The sequence below is a fragment of the Phaseolus vulgaris genome, chromosome 7 (genome assembly GCF_000499845.2).
Source record: "Phaseolus vulgaris cultivar G19833 chromosome 7, P. vulgaris v2.0, whole genome shotgun sequence".
Taxonomy (NCBI): domain Eukaryota; kingdom Viridiplantae; phylum Streptophyta; class Magnoliopsida; order Fabales; family Fabaceae; genus Phaseolus; species Phaseolus vulgaris.
Genome location: NC_023753.2, coordinates 11,222,386 through 11,243,965, shown reverse-complemented (window position 1 = coordinate 11,243,965; position 21,580 = coordinate 11,222,386). Strand labels below are relative to the sequence as shown.

The window sequence follows — 21,580 nt, the reverse complement described above, 5'->3', positions numbered from 1 at the left end:
GTGTGTTGTAGAAAAGGTTAAAGGTCGTGTGTTTTGTATAAGGGTTGGGTCACCCTTAAAGTGACTCACATTTATTCATTGTTTATTGTTGATAAAAAAAAATGTCAATAGACCGGTAGCAATAGGAATGGCTATTATTTGTTACTTTCTTACTCTTTCCTTTGGGTTAACACTTTAACTCTACAAGAATTTAGCATTGAGGATTAGGTTGGGAGCACTTGAATTTAGATAGACGAACTCTAAGAAATGTATGGATTTGGATCCTCTCTAGAGATAAATTTTGGAAGCCAAAAACATAGGATATACATCAGCTAGTGACTCTTGTTCTCTTCTTTTTTTTTCTCCTTTTTCTTTTGTTTTGTCTTTGTGGCCAGTGCTTTGGACACACTCTATGGAAAAAGTTTATTCCTAGATTGTTCAAATACGAGTTGATTTGTTTGTAGTTGCGATTGCTTGATATGCTTAGTAGTTACTTGTTTGTGTCATCAATAAATTTTGAGAGTATCCGGAAATCATTTTGGATTTCAACCAATCAGAATCGAATAAGACTGGGACTATGGGAGGAAAAACTTTCTATTTCTAAGAGTTCAACTAGATTGGTTTTAAGAAAATTGAATCGGTGAAGCTTGTATAGAGGAATCTGTTTGAAATAAGTTTGAACTTTCTATTGTCTCACTTATTAACAGTGTTGATTACTAAAGAAATGTTCACTCATACGTCAAAATCATGCATTTTCTTCACAACCAGCTTTGTAACTTTAAATATGGTAATAAGAAGGCATGGGGTAGCCTTGTTGGCTACAACTTACTGCTTTCAACTTTTTTATTTTTCACTTCATTATTTCTTATTGAATAAGAAATTATTGTCCCCCACAGAAATGGAATCTGATCGATCACCAATTTTACATGCCTATCTACAAAACTTTTTCATTTCAGTATCTTCCTTTCACAAAAACCAGAAGATGCCATATGTTGTTTAAAGGAGATACCGTGCCAGCATTCAAGCCAGTGAGGTTCAATCAAGGTGACTGCAAGCAAATGCTATAATTGAAACTTGCCCTAGCAAACACAAGATATTGTCATAGTGGTGTCCAACCTATTTTGAATCTTCAGTACTACTACTAGCTCTAGTGCCATTTTAACAGTGACTATAATACACAGCATTGTACTACTGAGACCTTCTTTTTTCTAATCAAGTCACCTCATTTTTTTTAATTAGTTTTGTTTTTGTCGTTTGGATTCTGACTTCCATTATCTCTTGAAAGAATTTGGATGATATGCAATGTTTGGAACTATAGTTTTACTTTCAGGTGCCAACATGCCTAACTCATAAATAAAGGCAACGTGCCACATTGCTTCAGATGGAACAAAATTTATCAGACTTTTTTCAGAAATGGAATAGAACATATAGAATATGTTCATTAACAGTTTGGAATAATTTCTTTTACAGGAAATCACATCATTTAACGGAAAGTAGTTCACTCAATAGCATATAATCAAGAAACCCTGCATTCTGAGCCTCTGCTGTCAAAAGCCTTTAACAATGAATGAGTTGACACCTCAGTTTCTCTAAAACAAACAGCAATGAACTAATGATATTATACTGATTTTATCACCTCAAATTCTTACTTGCTCTAAGTTGGACTCATTTGCTCCATTAATTTTTTTTTTTTACAAAAATGGAACCATGCTGTTACTATCCAATTTGATATAAATAGAAGATTTGAAAAGTTTGTGGAGATAACGATATGCACGAGTATCAATATTGTTAAACAAACGTCAAAATACCAGTCTACGGCACATGACAGAACTGCTAGGGTCCACTTTGGCATATCCACACTTTGATGCAATACTACAGTGCCTCAGTTTTGAGTACCCCAGTTTCCTTTCCTCCACACTTAATAATGCTATTCAAAACGGACAAATTTGCATAGAGTTAGAGGGTTCAACTTTGTGGAAAGGATTATTTGTCTGCCTTCCATCACCACTTGAAAGTGCCTGTGAAAGAACAAAGGAGAGTGTAAATAGAAGAGTCTAAAATGGGGGTAACAAGTGGAGTTTGAATGAATATTTGTCTCTTCGTTGCATAAAATGGGTGCAAATAACTAATACATTCTTATCATAACCAAACCCACTATAAGTGTTCAATTTATATACCCTACTCAACACATCAGAGGGCAACTTTGACCAACGGAATCTTTGGACCTGGATTAATTTCTCCTACCAATTTCAATCAGAGTATGGCTTAAGGTGTTTCACAATATTGTTTATGGAGAAGAATATTATGGTGCCTAATTAAGAAGAGTCCTCTACTTCAGGTTCATAACAAAAGATGCTCATGCCATATTGGTTTTGAAGTACTACTGGAATGCAAGTTGCTGAAAGTTAGATGACAACAATGAATCATCTAGACATCAGTATTTTGTCTCTGTCCACTTGCAAGGTTTGAAAGATTTCCATTAACTTTAATGGGACAAACATTTCACTTAGTGACATATGGGTTCAGAGTTTGTCCAGAAACTCACAAGAGATATCATATCAGTGACATTATGATGCCATTATTTTAAGTCCAGTCCTTTGTCCTATATGCTCCACCTTTCCTTTTCTTCATAAAAAAATATTAACATTTTTATAAATAAAGTAAGTTACACAACTAGAAGATACCCAAAAAACAAACTATTTGCCCACTGCATTGATTTTGATGAACAGTTACTCATATAAAGGGTTATACCCTTTTTTTTCTAGTATTCCATTTATATGTATGATGTACTCAGAATAATATTGGAAAAGAAAAGAAGAACATAAACTATTCACCTAATTAACTAACTAACTAAGAACAATGCGTGTGCAGTTTTTGTGTTGCTGTTGCTATTACTATTATTATGATTAGATTGTTAGTTTTGGTCCAAAATAGTATTAATCAACTAGTTTCTAAAGCTGTAATATTGAAACTTTTCACAACTTTTTTCTAACTACTAGACTTTCAAGAAGATACCTTTGGACATACTCTCATAAGAAGCTTTCGTGTGTATAAAACTAACGCATTTTATACTTGAATTGACTTGAGTTGTAATGTTTTTATTTTTATGAGGATTACGTTACTTGTTACTTTTTGGGAGCATGATTTATTTGGATTCCTTTTGAGTTTTTATCATTATTCTTTATCATTTTTTGAATTGACCACCCATAAATTGACTTTACGAGTTATTTAGAAAGCTGTAAATTTTATGCATGACCTAAGATTATGTGCTAAATATCACAATCATTAATATTGTCTAAAATAAAGTTAATTGTAGTATGGGAATTTATCGCGACACTCCAAAAGGTTGTTCATTTTTTTAAAGTTGTATTAAATTTTAATAATTAAAGAAGGTTGATATGCTACTAAGAGTTGACTGGATTTAATTTTTATGCACTAGGAATTTTACTTAAATGTTATAATGTTAACTTAATCATAAATTATAAGTTTGATTTTAAAATTAATTATTATACAAAACTCAACAAATTTATCTTACACTGTAATTGCATAAAAAATTACAGTATTGATTTGTCTTTATTTATTTCTGGATTCACATGTTGATTTTGTTGAGATGGTAGATATTATATGTTTAAAAATTCAAGAGACATCAAAAAAGATTTTTTTTATGTGGATTAATTCAAAAACTGATTTAGAATATCTTTTTAAAGTTGATTTTTTTAATTAATTAACATTAAAAATCTCATTTTTATTTTATTTTTCTTTGTTATATTGGATAAAATATTAATTAATGTAAAAAAAATAACCTTTTAGATCACATGTAAAATAGGCTTTTTTATGTATTCATATTTATGTGGATTTTTTAAGTGAGATTTATAATTTAACATGAATAATCTATAACATTAATAATGGGATTCTCCTTTTTTTTTATACACATACTTACTATTTTACCTTAAGTAGCCGTTTTTAAACTAAAATAACTATTATAATAAAAAATTACACTACAAGAAAATCATGAAATAGAAACCAATTTTTAGATACCAAAATAATTGGTTGCAATAGAACTAAATTAGAGACCATTTTAGAACTAAAAAAAAATTGGTTTCTAAATTAGTTTATGTTATTGTTAAATAGTTTCTAAATTGGTATCTAATTAGCAACCAAGGTTTTAGAAACCAAATTTAGAAACTAAATAATTGGTAGTTAAAATCTTGATTGCTAATTAGATACCAATTTAGAAACTATTTAACGATAATAGAAATTAATTTAGAAACCAATTTTTTATTTAGTTTCTAAAATGGTATCTAATTTAGTTACTATTGTAACTAATTATTTTGGTGTCTAAAAATTGGTTTCTATTTCATGATTTTCTTGTAGTGTTATCTGGAAAATAAATAATGATTACTTATAATAAAATTATAAAAATTATTTATATTTATTTTATAATTATTTTTTTATGAACTTTTTTTATAATTTAATAATATATTTTTATTTTAATATTATCTATATCATCATTATATGTATACTATTATATAAAAAGGATATATTAGTTGATAACTTTCTTTATTATCCTATTTTATTGGACAAATTTACCTTCTATTAAATAAAAATAATTTATTTATTTATTTAATAAAATAAATAATTAAATAATTTATTTTTTAAAAGATAACATTTTTTACAAAACTATATATGTATATATATATATATATTTTAAATTATATCATTTTTTTATTAATTATTCATAAAAATAATAATATTTTATATATTTTAAAGTAATAAAAATATGAATACACATACGTCAAAACACATGTGTTTTTGCTAGTTGATATAAAAAAACAATATTTTACTCTAATATATTTGAGAAAATATCAATTTTCTTACACTTTTTATTATTTTTGTCCTCAAGTGAAAAATAAAACATATGAAATCTAATATAAAATGTTATAATTTTTTTATCACTTTATTAAGGAACAAGAATAATACTTTCATCTTACCTGTTTTCTTGTCCTAATAATTTGTTCACTAGGGATGGCAAAGCGGGGCGGGTCATGCGGGCCGACTCGTGGCCCGCAGGTAAAAAACGCGGGGCGGGCTAACCTTTTCAACCTGCTAACCCGCCCCACATTAGCCCGCGGCCCGCGCGGGCCAGCAACGGGGCGGGGCAAGCTGGCCCGCTAACCCGTAAGAAAAAAATGTCATTGTTTTAATGTATGCAGATGACGGGGAAGATTATAATTATGAAAAAATGGATGAAAGTTCTTCTAAGGCGACATCGAATGTTATTGAAATGGAAGAATGTCAATAATGTTTATGTTTAATGTTTTTGAATTAATGTTTATGTTTAATGTTTTGGAATTAGGTATGTTTAATGTTTTGGAAGTGGAAGAATAGTGATATTTGATATTTATCTTAATGTTTAATTTTTTGATGTTTGACTATGTTTGAAAAAGAAGAATTTTTTTTTTTTGGGTTTGATAATAACAAATATATAGGTTTAATTTGACAATTTTTTAAGAACAAAATGTTAAAAAAAATATTTAATTAAAAAAAAAAACGCGGGCCAGCTCTTATGCGGGACGGGTTGGGAATTCTAACCCGCAATAACTTTGCGGGGCGGGCCAACCCGGCCAGCATTTTTGCGAGCCAATGCGTGGCGGGCTGGCCCGCTTTGCCACCCCTATTGTTCACTACAAGAAAATCATGAAATAGAAACCAATTTTAGAGACAAAAGACAAAAATAATTAGTTACAATAGTAACTAAATTAGAAAACATTTTAGAAAGTAAAAAAAAAAATTGGTTTCTATTAATGTTAAATAGTTTCTAAATTGGTATCTAATTAGCAACCAAAGTTTTAACTACCAATTATTTAGTTTCTAAATTTGGTTTCTAAAACCTTGGTTGCTAATTAGATACCAATTTAGAAACTATTTAACAATAATAGAAACTAATTTAGAAACCAATTTTCTTTTTAGTTTCTAAAATGGTCTCTAATTTAATTACTATTGCAACTAATAATTTTGGTCTTTAAAAATTGATTTCTATTTCATGATTTTCTTGTAGTGGTTATTCAACATTTTCCATATTCTTAAAACAGTATCAAATATTAAATATGAATATGGAAAGAATTCAAACTTTAATTGGATATATTATAAATTTTTTTATCAAAATAAATAAAATAAATAAATATAAGTATTTAAAGATACTCTAACCCTTTACGATAAAGATGAAGGTTCCTCTCAACACCCTTAAACTATGTCTCAAGTAAATTTTTTGCATATAAGCTTATACCACAACTAAACCATAGAGATTGATTACAAAACAATCATAAATCTTTCTAAACATATTTTCAATCTATTAACCTTTTTGCATATAAGCTTATACCACAACTAAACCATAGAGATTGATTACAAAACAATCATAAATCTTTCTAAACATATTTTCAATCTATTAACCTTCTTTAACTTTCGGATAACAATGTTTATTTTGGATGAAAAAATGTTACAAACATGAATTGATATTGCAGTATCTCAATCTGATTATCCCAAACTCTTTGCCCTCATATTATATTTTATTATGTTAGATCCAATATCTTTGCTAGGAATTGATTTTTGTTACTTGTTTGTTTCTTAAGAACTTATTGAAGTCAATTCATTCTCTAAATAGTAATCAAATTAAAGAAGTGATACATAGCAAACCAATTCATTATGAAACTGATATTCTATTTATTTCTTTTATCAACAATAAAAATTAATAAATATGAAACACTTCAGGTCTTCTGTTTCAATTCATAAAGAGAACATTGTATTAGACACCTAAAATTTCCAAAAGAAAAGCCAATATACACTACCTTAATCCTGTTGTATACAAAGAACACAACATTTATCACAACCAAATTTTCAAACACCACTCAAAACTGCATTCTTACTTAAATTAGAACTTCTACTTTATCTTTTCTTATTTTTGCAACATGGTATATTTCTATACTAATAAACAAATCATCTCCTAGGAAAATTTGTTGACAAAATTCAAGTTTGTTTATCATGAAATAGACGGAGCTACTAGGTTGATTAATAATTATAATATCAACAATATGGTGAAGTCTTCTTTTTTATTAACAATAAAAATTAATAAATATGGATCACTTTATTTGTGTTTTAACCCTTTTACAATACAATACTTTAGTTATCTAAATGACCCTCCAATCAAACTTATAAACCCATTCAGATCAGTAAATATTCTAACAATACATTGCTATAACTAAATTCAATATAGATATGCTATTCACTAATAATCTTCCCAACCACCACTCAAAAACTGCATACTTACATAATCTTTATTTTCTTTCCCCACTTCCTATAGTTATGCATTGTTCTAGCCAAGAGGGATGTCTTCTTACTAGATCATACAGTTAAGCCAGAAACAGTGGTTTCTAGCCCTAGAGTGTTGTGTTTTTTGTCAGGTCATCTTCTTTCCCTTATATAGGATAGTGCTCTTCCCCTTTCTCATTGTATCTGGTCTTGTTTTGAGCTATTTCCCAAATTGATTACAATCCTACATATACGGTCAATCTCCATAACTAACGCCCTCCTCTCTTTATGAAAAATAAATGAGATCTTTTTTATTAATTCCAGAGATTGGTATTAAGACCATTTCACCACATGATTAGGCTCGACCCATGACCTCACAGCCCCCAAGCCTCAGGCATAAGCCAATGAGGCTAATAAGTTCATAACCATTATTCACATAGATCGAATTAAGATAATTTCACCACCTGATGAGGCTCGACCCATGACTTCATAGCCCCCAACCTCAAGCATAAGTCAATGAGGCTAATAAGTTCATAACCATTATTTACATAGATCGACATTAAAACTGTTTCACCACATGATGGGGCTCGACCCATGACCTCACCACCCCCAACCTCAGGCATAAGCTAATGGGGCTAATAAGTTCCTTGGTATTGCTTGATTCCATCTTTCAACTAACTTCCGATAGTGGATCGAACTTGGGCTCCATACTTGTTTTACCTGAAATAGATATAATTTAAAACTTACAAGCGAGAACGAGTGAGATCGACATTTCCTTCACAAACTGGGCTAGCGAGGTCGGTATTTCCTTCCTAGTAGGTTGACATTTCCTTTACCTGATATAGATATAATTTAAAACTTACAAACTGGAATGAGTGAAAGCTTCTTGAAACAACAATCTTTCATTTTTTATGGGATCGACCCATGACTCATCTTTTATGTGATTGACCAATGACCTATCTTGTATAGGATCAGCCTATGACCCTACAACCCCTTAGCCTCTAGCATAAGCCAATGAGGCTTTACTTGGCTCATAACGTTTTGTTAGTTTTCTGTTACCACGTAAGTTGGTATTGTCTCTATTCTTGATATAATTAGATTATTGCTGACGTAAATTATTGCAAACAATCCAACATTTCCCTTGGAAAAAACATTGTCGGCACCTCACCAGGTTTAATAGGTGATGAGGTTTTTTGATTTGGACCGACCATTGTTGGCACCTCATCAGGTTTAATACGTGATGAGGTTTTTATGATTTGGATCGAACGTTGTTGGCACCTCACTAGGTTAAGACGTGATGAGGTTTTTTCTTCAAATTTGTAATTCATAACTTAAACTCAATATGTTAATATGCATAAAAATATACTATAATTCATCATTTAATTCATCAGAAACAATTGTAATAAGATTAGTTACATCCCATGTTCCCAGTATAAGACCTCTGTTTAATATTAACTTTACCGGACCTCCTCTTCTCCACTTATGCAACATTAATGTCCTTGATTTACACATATGGTATTAATGTCCTTAATTACATAGATCGGCACCCGATCTGTTCATGATAATATGAGGTTCGGCTCATGATACCAAAACCTTCAAAATTCTAAGCGATATGTTCCTTTTCCAACAATTTCTCAAACCTAATAGGGTCTTGTCACCGTAAACATAAACATCATAATTTAAGAAAATTTAAATTAATTTAAATTATTTTGTTGGTTTTTGGCAATTTCCATTAATCAACCATCCCCAATTGCATAATACTTTAAAATTAGAGGTACTGTTATTAAGAAAGAACATATAATAAAATCACTAGTGCAGAAAGGCTTCAAAACAACGACTATTTTCACTGTAAAATGGCGGCTTTGTAGTCGCCTTTGATGTATATGTAGTCTTATGTCCAACAGAGAAGAAGACGACTATTTAGCTGCCTTCTTAAATTCAGACAAAGAGGGCGACTATGGTAAAAGTTGCCCCTATAAGCTGTATGCATTCAAATAAAGAGGGTGACTATGGTAAAAGTTGCCCTTTTACACCTCCCTTATGCATGAGGTGTAAAAGGGCAGCTTTTATCATAGTCGCCCTTATAAATCTTTGCGCTGCATTTAATAGGGCGGCTATGGTAAATAGTCGCCCTTGTAGATGGTTATTTTTTTAGTACATTCTGTTTAATGTTAATTCCCATTTAATTGACCTGTTCAATTATAACACAACCAGACAAATACACAAATTCAGAGAATCAAATTTTATATATTGATAAAAATGTATTACAAACACTAATAATATATCTTTACCTATATTCCTATCTATCTATCTAATTCCTACACTATTGATTAGCTATCCTAGAGTTATAAAAATTTAAGAAGTATGTGGCCCAATAATGTTTCACATATTCTATGGCGGCCGAAGACATTGGTTGCTCATATGTGAAGAACTGCATTACAAAATAAGGTTCACATAAATTAGTGTTAAGATACATATATGTTAAAGAATTATAAAAATAATTTACCATCATGTTACCTTTTCCCAATCACTTTTAAGGCATAGTCTTACAAAGGTAACCATCCATTGCATAACGTAATAGTCATACTCATAGCTTCCTAGTTGTTTATTACATTATAATTCAATAAAAAGTAAAAGTTAATATTGATAAACAATGAAAAGAGAAAGAAAAAAATTACAAACCTTTAGTGTGATCCACTTTAGATTTTGAAAATTTGAATTGGATCGACCTTTGAGCATGTTATATAAATTCCACGAACTAATTAATACAAAAAATTACGTTAGTAGATGTTTAAGTAACATACGGAGTTAAGTTTATAGTGTACTTACACATCAATCATAAGATGTGTGGATGACTTCTTGTGTAGGGAACAAAACCACACATCAGTCTTATCAATCGTGGATAAGATAAGTAACTACCAATGACCCCTATATAATCCATGAAAAGAGTTAGTAAATATTTAAAACATGAAATAGTAATAATTGACGACTTATAATTAAATTTACTCATTAATATAATGGGCATAAATAAGTTTATTTTCCCTATTTTTCCAGGATGTTAGTGATGTATGATTGACTTTCACTTTTCTTTGTTCCAGTGAGATTAATATTTGAGGGATCTAAGACTCCATGCAAAAACCTACAAGTTATTAGTTAAAGCATAATCAATAATAATTTAACATAAAGTAAATTGAAATATAGGTAAAGATACTTACATCATAAAAAATTGAATTATATTTATATTGAGTTGTTCATCCCCAGTTGCAAATTCTAACAAATCTGACATATATATGTACAATGGAATGTTAGTGTTTATTTCAAAAAATGTATCATCCCATAGAATGTCTATAAGGTCTCTAGCAACTGCATCTAAGGAAGGAAGCTATAGGATCGTCAATTGGAACCTCCTGCTTCTTTTTCAGACTTGGTTTCCAACAAGGTTTCTACAAAATAAAGAACATTTGTATTAAATTAGATGTAATATATAAATATAAATTAATAAAATAAAATGAAATTATTACTGGAAGTTTTGGTATAATTCGAATGAGGTTTCTGGGCCAGGCTAAGAATGTCTAAAATGCATCGGCCATAGTTGTTACCTCATCTGAAGGTAGTGGAACACGAGCATCAACTACTCGTACTCTTTCCACCGTTACATTCGCCACATCAGGGGAGAGAGGAACATTATGTAAGGTGGTGGCCTCTTGATAGACATTTCCAATGGCCACCACCTGAGGAAGCATGCCGTCCTCTACCAATAGCTCACATTGGTTCGTCTAGCCAATGATATCCTCCCTTGATGTTGTAGGACCCACACAACTCCCCTTTGGCTATTGGGAGCGGGACTAACAAGTGCCTCAGTCAGCTCAACACAAACTTGTTGCGATAGAAACTTTTGTCGCAACTCTAGCGGCATCCGTTCAACCTCCTTTCTTATCTCCTCCGTTAATTCTTGACGTATCTTAGTCGTCATTTCTACTTTGATCTCTGTGGCGGGGGAGGAAGATGAGTGTCGTGGTGCAGCTTCGAAATATATTTTAATTCCAACCCCTTTTTTAGTTGCACGAACACGACCATAGTGCTTAGGTCATCCAATTGCTTTAGCTAGGAAATCGCGACGACCTTCAAATACAAAATTACCTTGGGAGCTTTGCTCAACCAAGAAATCCTATAAGAGACCAAAATTATATAAGTTTTAAATATAATTAATGCTTTAAAATAAATGCAAAAGAGGATAAAAATAACTTACAAATTTTTTTTAGACTATCTCTGATTACTTAGAACTAAATGCACCCGACTTTTTAATTCGGGCCATCTTCCATTTTTCGTGGCGGCAAGGTGGTGATGGACGAGAAATGACCCCTGTATCAATCTCAGACCCAGTCCCCTGTCTGGATTGCTAAAACTTTTGATACCTCGAATGAGATAGTACGCGCGGGATAACATGATTTAATGATATGTCTTAAGTTTTCTTTTGATGATCCTGTCATAAATTAAATAAAAAAGTGAATTAAATAATATTAATTTATTAATGTTATATTAATAAAAATAGTTAAGTAACTTCACTTACCTTTCACGCTTCACATTCACGATTTTGAACAAAAATACGCCATGTCTCTTTATCAATATGTTTGCACTTTAAACAAGGATTTTCGCCTTTATACTTGACAAAAATATATTCCGTCGTCAGTGTTGATTTAAACTGACGAAATTTAATTCCGATATTGGATATGATCTTTGATCGAAGCGGTTCCACATTAGAGATTTCAAAATTTTCCTGCAAAATAATATCATAAAATTAAAATTGAACAATGAATATTAAAAAGCATTATATGATAACGATAATAATGTAAAGTTTACCCAAACATCCTCTCAGAGCATGTTCTGATCGATCTCTGACACATCATCCCATGAATTAATCAAAATGGAGAGCCTCTCATGAGAAACAACTCCAAGATAGCTTCTAAACATCTCAACATTAGGACCAGAAGCCACTCTAGTGTTGATGTCAAGGTCAACAGGTGTTTTCTCACCATTAGAACATCTCAATGAGAGACGCTTCAATCTAGTAGGTCCTCTACTGCCTCGTCCGTATTGGGGTCTGATTGGAGTTTGATTATCGGCCATATCTGTGTTAAAAAATTAGGTAACAAAAATTAGTTAATCTTCATCGAAAATCATATAAAACAAAGAGTACATAAAATTATAAATTCGTATTATAAAAAATATTTCTAAATTTATTACTATAGTGGGTTGAATATTCATATGTAAATTCCTTCACTGTGGTCTTTACGGGTTGCATGTACATCATCAACTACATTGTCATCTTTATTAATTATCATCTATGGTCTCCCCTTGTTTTTTCCCGTGTAAAACGGCATACCAATGTTCTGATGTAGGATCTTTGACGTAGAAAACCTGAGATGCTTGTTGAACCATTATAAATGGCTCATCTCGATACCCTATCTTTCGAAAGTCCACTAGTGTGAATCCTGATTCATCAATTTTAACCCCACTTTTATTATCAACCCCATTTACACTTTAAAACTGGAACAAAAATCTTAGTATTGTCAACCTCTCATATCTCTTCTATAAACCCATAATATGTCATTGATCCAAGTACAAGATTTGTATATTTCAAAGTTAAAAACTGCATTGACTCGGCTTCAAGAGGTACACTAGAATTTTGAACTGTACTCTTTTCATCCATAGACTTCGTGTAAAATATACAAATGTTCACTTCATAAGTTGTGTAAGAAATGACATCAAACTTCAATCCAGTAGCCAACCAGGTCAAGGTCTCTGATTCCGTTGAATCCTTTAACACCTCATCTTTAAACCAAGACATGAAAGTTGTATTATGTTCCATAAAGACCCATTTCTATGGTTGTCTTGTGTTATTTTCCTTCACAATGGCTTTATGAGCATCTATGTAAGGTATAACTTCATCTTTGTTATTCAATATATACAAATGTGCTTGCAAAACTTCTGATCGAGATTTGCTTACAATATGTACACCACGTAAAAATTTACTTGTAGAATGTCTGTGCTGCCATGAATTAGCTGGAAGACCTATTGAATTTTCTTTTGACATGTACTTTAAACAAAATTCAATACTTTTTTCAGTTATGTACCTTTTAATCATTGAAGCTTCTGGACGATAATGATTTTCACATAACCTTTCAAAATTTTCATATACCACTCAGCATGATACATCCATCTTAAGTACACTGGTCCACACAATCTATCCTCTCTTACTAGATACACAACTAGATGAACCATGATGTCACAAAAAGATGGAGGAAAAAACATCTCCAATTCACACAAGATAACAACAATTTCATCTTCAAGTTCATCTAATTTTAATGGATCAATGAGTTTACAACAAATGGAAGAGAAGAATGAGCACAAACGGGTTATGATATGTGTAACATTTTTTGGTAAGATCCCATGAATAGCTACTAACAAAAACTGTTGCATCAAGATGTGACAATCATGAGACTTCAACCTAATTAACTTCAAATCTTGCATTGAAACTAGGCTCTTCACATTTGAGGAATGTCCTTGTGGCACTTTCACACCCTTTAGACATTGACAAAAACTTATTTTTTTTCATCTTTTGACATGGTGTAATAGGCTAGGGGCAAATATGTACGCTAACCCATTTCTATCGGTGCCAACTCGCCTCATATGTTCATCTCAATCAAATATAAACGAGCATTTAGACCATCCTTTGTCTTCCCATTAATGTTAAGAAGTGTAACAATTAAGCTATCACACACATTCTTCTCAACATGCATTACATCTATACAATGTCTGACTTCTAACCTCGACCAATAAGGAAGATCAAAGAAGATTGATTTTTTATTCCATATGTTTGTCACAGGTGACTTCATTTTCGACTTACCGAAGGTGTGGTCTATGTTATTTACCTTTTCATAAACCTCAACACCAGTTAATGGAGTTGGTGGAGTGTTAGTCTCTTGATGTCCATTAAAGGCTTTTTTCAACCTTTGGTAAGGATTATGACTTCTAAGAAACCTCCGATGCTGAAGATATAGTATCTTTCTTCCATGTTTTATTTGTTGAGAAGTAGTGTTTTCTTCGCATATTGGACATGATTTATGACCCTTAACACTATACCCTGATAAATTACCATATGCTGAAAAGTCATTGATGGTGCAAAATAACATGTCATGCATCTTGAAAGTTTCATTAGCAAATTCGTCAAATACATCAACACCTTGATCCCACATTAACTTCAAATCCTCAATTAGGGAACTTAGATAAACATTTATGTCATTTCCTGGTTTTTTCGAACCAGATATCATCATAGACAACATCATGTATTTTCGCTTCATGCACAATCTAGGAGGTAAGTTGTAAATAACTAGTAAAACAAGCCATGAACTGTGATTCGTACTCATATTACCAAACGGATTCATTCCGTCTATAGCTAAACCAAGTCAGATATTTCTTAATTCTTTACCAAACTTTGGAAACTCATCATCAAATTTCTACCATTGAATAGAATCAGCTGGATGTTGATACATGCCATCACATTTCCTCTCAGCATTCCATCTAAGATTCTTAGCATCATTTGGGTTTGCAAACAAACGTTTCATCCTTGAAATAATGGGAAGATACCACATAACCTTCATTGGGGGTCCATGTTTTTCTATCTCTTCAATAGTATCATCATCTTTTTGTTTCAACTTATAACTTGATAACCCACACCTCAAACAACTTTTCAACAATTCAAAATTTTTCCTGTATAATATACAATCATTAGGACATACATGTATCTTTTTATACACCATACCCATTGGACAAAGAATCTTTTTGGTCTCATAATTACGATTACGTAGAGTATTTCCCTTCTGAAGCACATCCTACAACAATTGAAGCAATTCCATGAAGCTTTTATCAGTCCATCCATTTATTGCCTTCAAATTTATCAATCTTAACACCACCGACAACCGTGTGAAGTTAGTTGATCCAGGATATAATGGAGTCTCTGCATCTCTTTACATACTTCCATATTCATGCGCTTCTGCAAAAGACTCAACTCCCACATCACGAATCATGTCCTCCAATCGATCATCATCTACTTCACCATGTACTGAATCATCCATGGTGGACCCCACATATTCTTTAGTTACGAAAACGCGTGGTAAATTTAATAATTCACCATGCCATGTACAAGTTGTATAAGATCGAATAAACCCATCACATAGAAGGTGATCCCTAATTTTCTTAACATTCAGTATCCTTCTGTTCAAACAGTTAAAGCATGAACACCTAATATTTGCTCCATCATGATCACTATTATTTGCGTTACATTGTGCAAATTGTATAAATTCTTCTACTAATCTTTCGTACTCATCACTTATGGGAACATAATTAATCCAATTTTGATCCATTATATTCTGTAATAGTCATTCAAGTGTTTACTAATGAGTGTGAAATCTCACGCTTACCGAGGGTCGAACACCCCCAGACTCAATACCAACACGTATCAATTGTCGAAGGTCGAACACCCTCGGACTCAATACCAAAACGTATCAATTGCCGAGGGTCGAAGACCACCCTCGCCATCAATGCCAACACATATCAATTGTCGAGGGTCGAACACTCTCAGACTCAATACCAACACGATAATTCTATTCTAACCTAACAATTAATATAATATAAATTAATAATAAATACTAAATATACAAATTAAAAATTATTAAATTAATTATAAATATTAAATAATATAAATCTATCTACCATCTAGTAATTTAATAATTTTATTCTAACAAAAAAAATAATATAAATTAAAAAAAAAATTATACTAAATAAAAAATAAACAAATTAATAACGTTAAATTTAAAAAAAAAAAATTAAAACACCACCAACCTTGTGCGTGAAGGCAACGATGGTGGTGAAGAGTGGTGCGCTAATGGCAACAACAACGCCGACAACAACAACGACGACATAGATAATATGGCACAGTGAAAACCCAAACACAAACGTTGAAGCCAATGAAACAGTGGTGACATTCAAGCAATGGCAGAAAAGAAACAAATAAAAGAAACAAAAAAATACAAAAACCAACGGTGAAGAAGAAGTAGAGAGCTCGAAACGAACTTACCAATGACACGAAGAAGACAATCCAGGCTCGAGGAAGATGAAAAAGAAGCACCAACAGAAGAGCAGAAACGAAGCGCCAGAGAAAGGAAGTATGAAAGCGTAAGTGGCACGCTCTGAGTTAGGGTAAAAAAAGAGTAGAAGAGAGCGACTATTTGGTATAGTTGCCTTCTTACAACAAAGTGCTTTGTTTAAGAAGGCGGCTATACCAAATAGCCACACTCTTAGAGGAAGTTAATTTTAAAAATGCCACCACGTTTTGGATAACAACGTCTGACCGTAAAAGTGCCTTAAATGTAGTGTGGAAATAAGTCTTTTTTGCACTAGTGAATAGTAAAGAAATAGTGAAACACAACAAAAAGAAAAGAGTGATGATAAACTAAAATTGAAAAGAAGATTAGCCACTTTTTTGTTTCTTGGTATTCGACCACCACTAATGATTCCAAACGATAAGCTTCCCTTCCTACTACTCCACAAATGTGATATGTTTTCACTAAAAATGTTAACAACACATATGATAAACAAAATGATAATTATTTTCATTATGTCACATTAAAATCTTATAAAAACAAGATGTAAAAAATATATAATAAAAAGAGTACATAACTTAAACATGAAGGTTTGTGATAATTCACACCAAGATTTGATGTATTGTCTCCCCTTTCTTTTGTGACAGTCTAATAGGAACACTTCTGAACATTAAAGGCAAAACAAAGGATGGTGTGAATGCACGTCTGGATTTGATTGAAATGAATATACGAGAGGAATTGGCACCGAGAGAAGTTGGTAAACGTACATACTTGCCTGCAGCGTGTTACACTTTGTCAAAGAAAGAGAAAACAAGTTTTTGTGAATGTCTTAAAGGTGTTAAGGTACCACAAGGCTACTCTTCAAATGTGAAGAGTCTTGTATCTATGAATGATTTGAAACTAATTGGCTTAAAGTCACATGATTGTCACGTTCTGATGCAACAATTATTACCAGTGGCTATTCGTGGAATCTTGCCCAAAAATGTTAGGCATACAATCACTCGACTATGTTCATTTTTCAATTCCATATGTAGTAAAGAGATTGACTCTCAGAAGTTGGATGAACTTGAAGAAGAAATAATTGTTATCTTGTGTCAACTCGAGATGTTTTTTCCTCCATCTTTTTTTGATATTATGGTACACTTGGTTGTTCATCTTGTAAGAGAAATCAGATTGTGTGGGCCAGTTTATATGCGATGGATGTATCCAGTTGAACGATACATGAAGATTTTGAAGGGATATGTGAAGAATCAATGTCGTCCAGAAGCTTCCATTATTGAAAGATACATTTCAGAAGAATCTATTGAGTTTTGTTCCGAGTACATGTCAAAAGCCAAATGTATAGGAGTTCCTGAAAAAGCTTGGCACTCTCGTAGATTCATAAGTAAATCTTCAAGAGGTGTACATGTCATAAGCAAATCTAGAGAAGAGGTTCTGCAAGCACACTTGTATATCTTGAATAACACTGATGAGGTGTTACCATACTTAGATACACACAAAGACATTGTCAAATATAAAAATCCAAGACAATCAGAAAAATGGGTGTTAATTGAGCATAACAAAACTTTCATGTCATGGTTTAAGCAACAAATAATGAATGATCCATCAGCATCTGAAACATTAACATGGCTTGCAAACGGTCTCAAATTTGATGTTTTATGTTGTTCTGGCTATGAAGTAAATGGTTGTTTGTTTTACACAAAGTCTCGAGATGATAGGAGTACAGTGCAAAATAGCGGAGTCACCTTGGAGGCAGAGTCTATGCAGTTTTCAACTGCAAAGGATCAAAATCCTGTTGTGGGATCAATGCCTTATTATGGTGTCATAGTAGAGATTTGGGAAGTTAATTATACCAAGTTTACTGTACCTGTTTTCAAATGCAAGTGGGTTGACAATAAGACTGGTGTCAAAGTTGATGAATCAGGAATGACTTTGGTTGACTTTCGAAAGATAGGTTATCATGACGAACCATTTATAATGGCACATCAAGCTTCCCAAGTTTTCTATATCCAAGATCCTACGTCTGACCACTGGTCTGTTGTGCTACATGGAAAAAAACAACATAATGACCCAGAAGATACAAACAATGACATTTGTGAGATTGAATCACTTACAAGAACGACCATCAATAAAGAGTACGAGGATGTTGCTGATGTTGTACATGCAACTCGAAATGATCATGATGAAGGAATATATATTTGTATGTACATGTGATTCATGTTTAGTTTTACAATATATTTCATTTTTATTATATTTCATATTCTTGATGCTTATTATATTTTTTTGATAACAGGAACATGGCAGATGATAAAGTTTCCCATTCAAAAACTGGTAGAGGACCTACAAGATTGAAGAATATGTTTAAGAAGATAACTAAAGATGACAAAATACCTTTGTCTATTGATATCCACACTGGTGTGCCCACTGGGCAACATGCAAAGAAATATAGGAGTTATCTCGGAGTACTTTCTCGTGAAAGGATCTCTATCTTAACTCAGTCTTGGGATCACGTGACTGACCACGAGAAAAACATGATTTGGCAAGATATTCTGGTATGTAACTGTTTTTACTTTGCTAAATCTAAAGTTCTTTTATACTTTGTTTTTGTTTATGAACTAATTCTTTCAAACAATGTAGACACATTACAACATCCCGAATGTGGAAACCTTGAAAGCGAAGGTTCTTTCAGATGTGGATGTCAAGTTTCGTCAGTTTAAATCAAAATTGACAACAGATTATATATATGGGAAAAGGAAAGAAGAAAATCCTTGTGCAAAATATGCATCCATTGATGAAGAAACTTGGCAGCAGTTTGTCAATATTCGACAAACTGAAAAATGGCAGGTTAGTATCACTTTTATATTTGAATATAGTTTATATTAACGTATTACTAAATTTTGAGTGTTATGATAGGAGGTTCGAAACAAAGCAAAAGCCAATCAGGCACATAATGATACCCCACACCTATTGTCTCGTGGTGGTTATAAGTTGCTAGAGCAGAGGATGCTTGAAGAAAAGATTAAAGCACGTTCTACTTCCATTGAGGAAATGAATAGTGTAGATTCTTTAAGACCTCCATCCCCACCACTCCGACATGAGATGTGGAAGGGTGCCCGTATAAACACATTAGGGACATGGAGTTCTAAGTCTACAGAAGAAACAGTTGAACGCATTGTAAGTTTGACAATTTCTTTTCAATGTGTTATTTTAAATTCTATGTGTTATTTTAAATTCAATGTGTTGAAGTTTGTCAATTTCTTTTCATTTGTTTTAGGATTCTCTTAATGAGCAATCAACACAGGGGACTTTTAAACCATGTGGTCGCAATGATATTCTTAATGTTGCTCTCGGACGACCTGAACACCCTGGACGTGTTCGTGTAGCTGGATATGGGGTTGGGATTCGGTCATACTTTGGACCTCCATCACACAGCAAGGAACAATTGTCCAATGAACCTAGCCAAGAGTATTTACTACAACTACGTGAGCAGTTAAAGGCTGAGGTAACTCAAGAGCTTAAAGAAAGCTTCATGGAGGAGTTTAGTGCGCGAATGGAAATGGAGTTCAAAAAGCGGTTGGAGGGTTTAGGACACTCACAGCAACCACCTACTATGGTAGAAGATGAACCACCTCCGCCTCCTATTAAGAAAGTCAGCACTAAAGGGAGTTGTTCGGCAGTTGATCTATCAGGGGATGACTTTGGCTCAACTAGCCAATGCGAATTATATGTTGAGTGTAATTCCTCAACCCGATTCGTTGCCTTGGGTAAGTGTTATGAAGGGGTCACAATGTTACACAATGTGCCTCTTTCTTCTAATTTGATGAAGGTCACGGTGGAGAAGGTCCTTTATGGTGATCTTGCAGTTCCTGTGCCGACATCAGAGGTGACAATTGTGGCAGAGGCATTACATACTTTCGTTGCCTGGCCTAGACATCTCGTCAGACCTATAGACTCTATGGTATATATTTGCACTAATACTAATACAATTATGATATATTACATTCTAACTAATTTAAGTATTTTTTGTTTTGATGAGTAGCAGGAACCTAAGACAAATTTGCCTCTGGGAAAGAAGAAAATAGTCTCCATTGATGATCCTCTGGCGGCATTGGTGGAAGTTGCTACAACTTTAGATACAACCGTCTTAGAGGTTCCATGGGATGCCAATGTTTTTGGAAGGCATAGTAATCTACCGTTGTACGTTCACATGTCTGATTTGTTGGACCTTGCATCCGGAGATCAAGAGATTAACATAACAGTTCTGCAATTATGGATGATGTAAGTTCAAATTTTAAATTCTTTATACTTTTGATTTATTAAATATACTAGTACTAACTTATTGAAATTTAGGTATCTTTCTGGATTATGCTTTGATGAGGGGAAACATAATATATATGGGTTTTTAGACCCTCAAATCACTCAATCAATTGGAAACAAGAAGTCGGAAACACAAACATACATCACCACTGCCTTAAAGAATGGTGGAAAACACATTTATTTTGCTCCGTACATCCATGAGTAAGTTCTTATTTATTAAATAAGTTTTAATAAATTATTGAAATAAGAGAAACTAATTAACTGATTTGTTATACAGGCGTCATTGGCAACTATTGATCATATCTGTTCAAGATCATACCGCTGCATGGTTTTGCTCCTTGCATAAAAAACCTCCTGCCTATTTTAAAAACATTATAGATAGGTACGACAGTTTCATTTAACATTTATTATTACTTATATATTATATAATGTTATGTATTCTAACATGAAATCTTATTATTTTAGTGCTTACTCTGGATATAATATGTTGTGTGGGAGGAGAACTTCAAACGCACAAAAACTCACTTGGATGTACCTTAAGGTATTTAAAGTATATTTGTTCACTTAATTTAATGTGTTTCACTCATTCATTTAATACATTTATTTTCACATGCAGTCCAACAGGCAACCTCAAAATTATGAGTGCGGTTATTATGTTATGCAGCGGATGTTGACTATTTTGCAAGCTGAAATTATGAAAGGTTGGGATAAGGTAATACCTCAATACAATAAACACTTTAAAATTTGAGATTTATTAATCATGCACTAATTCAAAATATTTCAAATGTCACAGTTGTTCAACGACCAACACCCGCTAG

At 32.6% G+C, this 21,580-nt stretch overlaps 1 long non-coding RNA gene across 1 annotated transcript; it reads left to right on the top strand.

Annotated features, from left to right (window-relative positions):
• Positions 1 to 20,586: 20,586 nt before the first annotated feature.
• Positions 20,587 to 21,378, top strand: LOC137830461 (uncharacterized). The gene is made up of 3 exons (XR_011084219.1): positions 20,587 to 20,723; positions 20,796 to 20,963; positions 21,040 to 21,378. It is a non-coding gene; the product is annotated as an uncharacterized lncRNA (long non-coding RNA).
• The last annotated feature ends 202 nt before the right edge of the window (positions 21,379 to 21,580 follow it).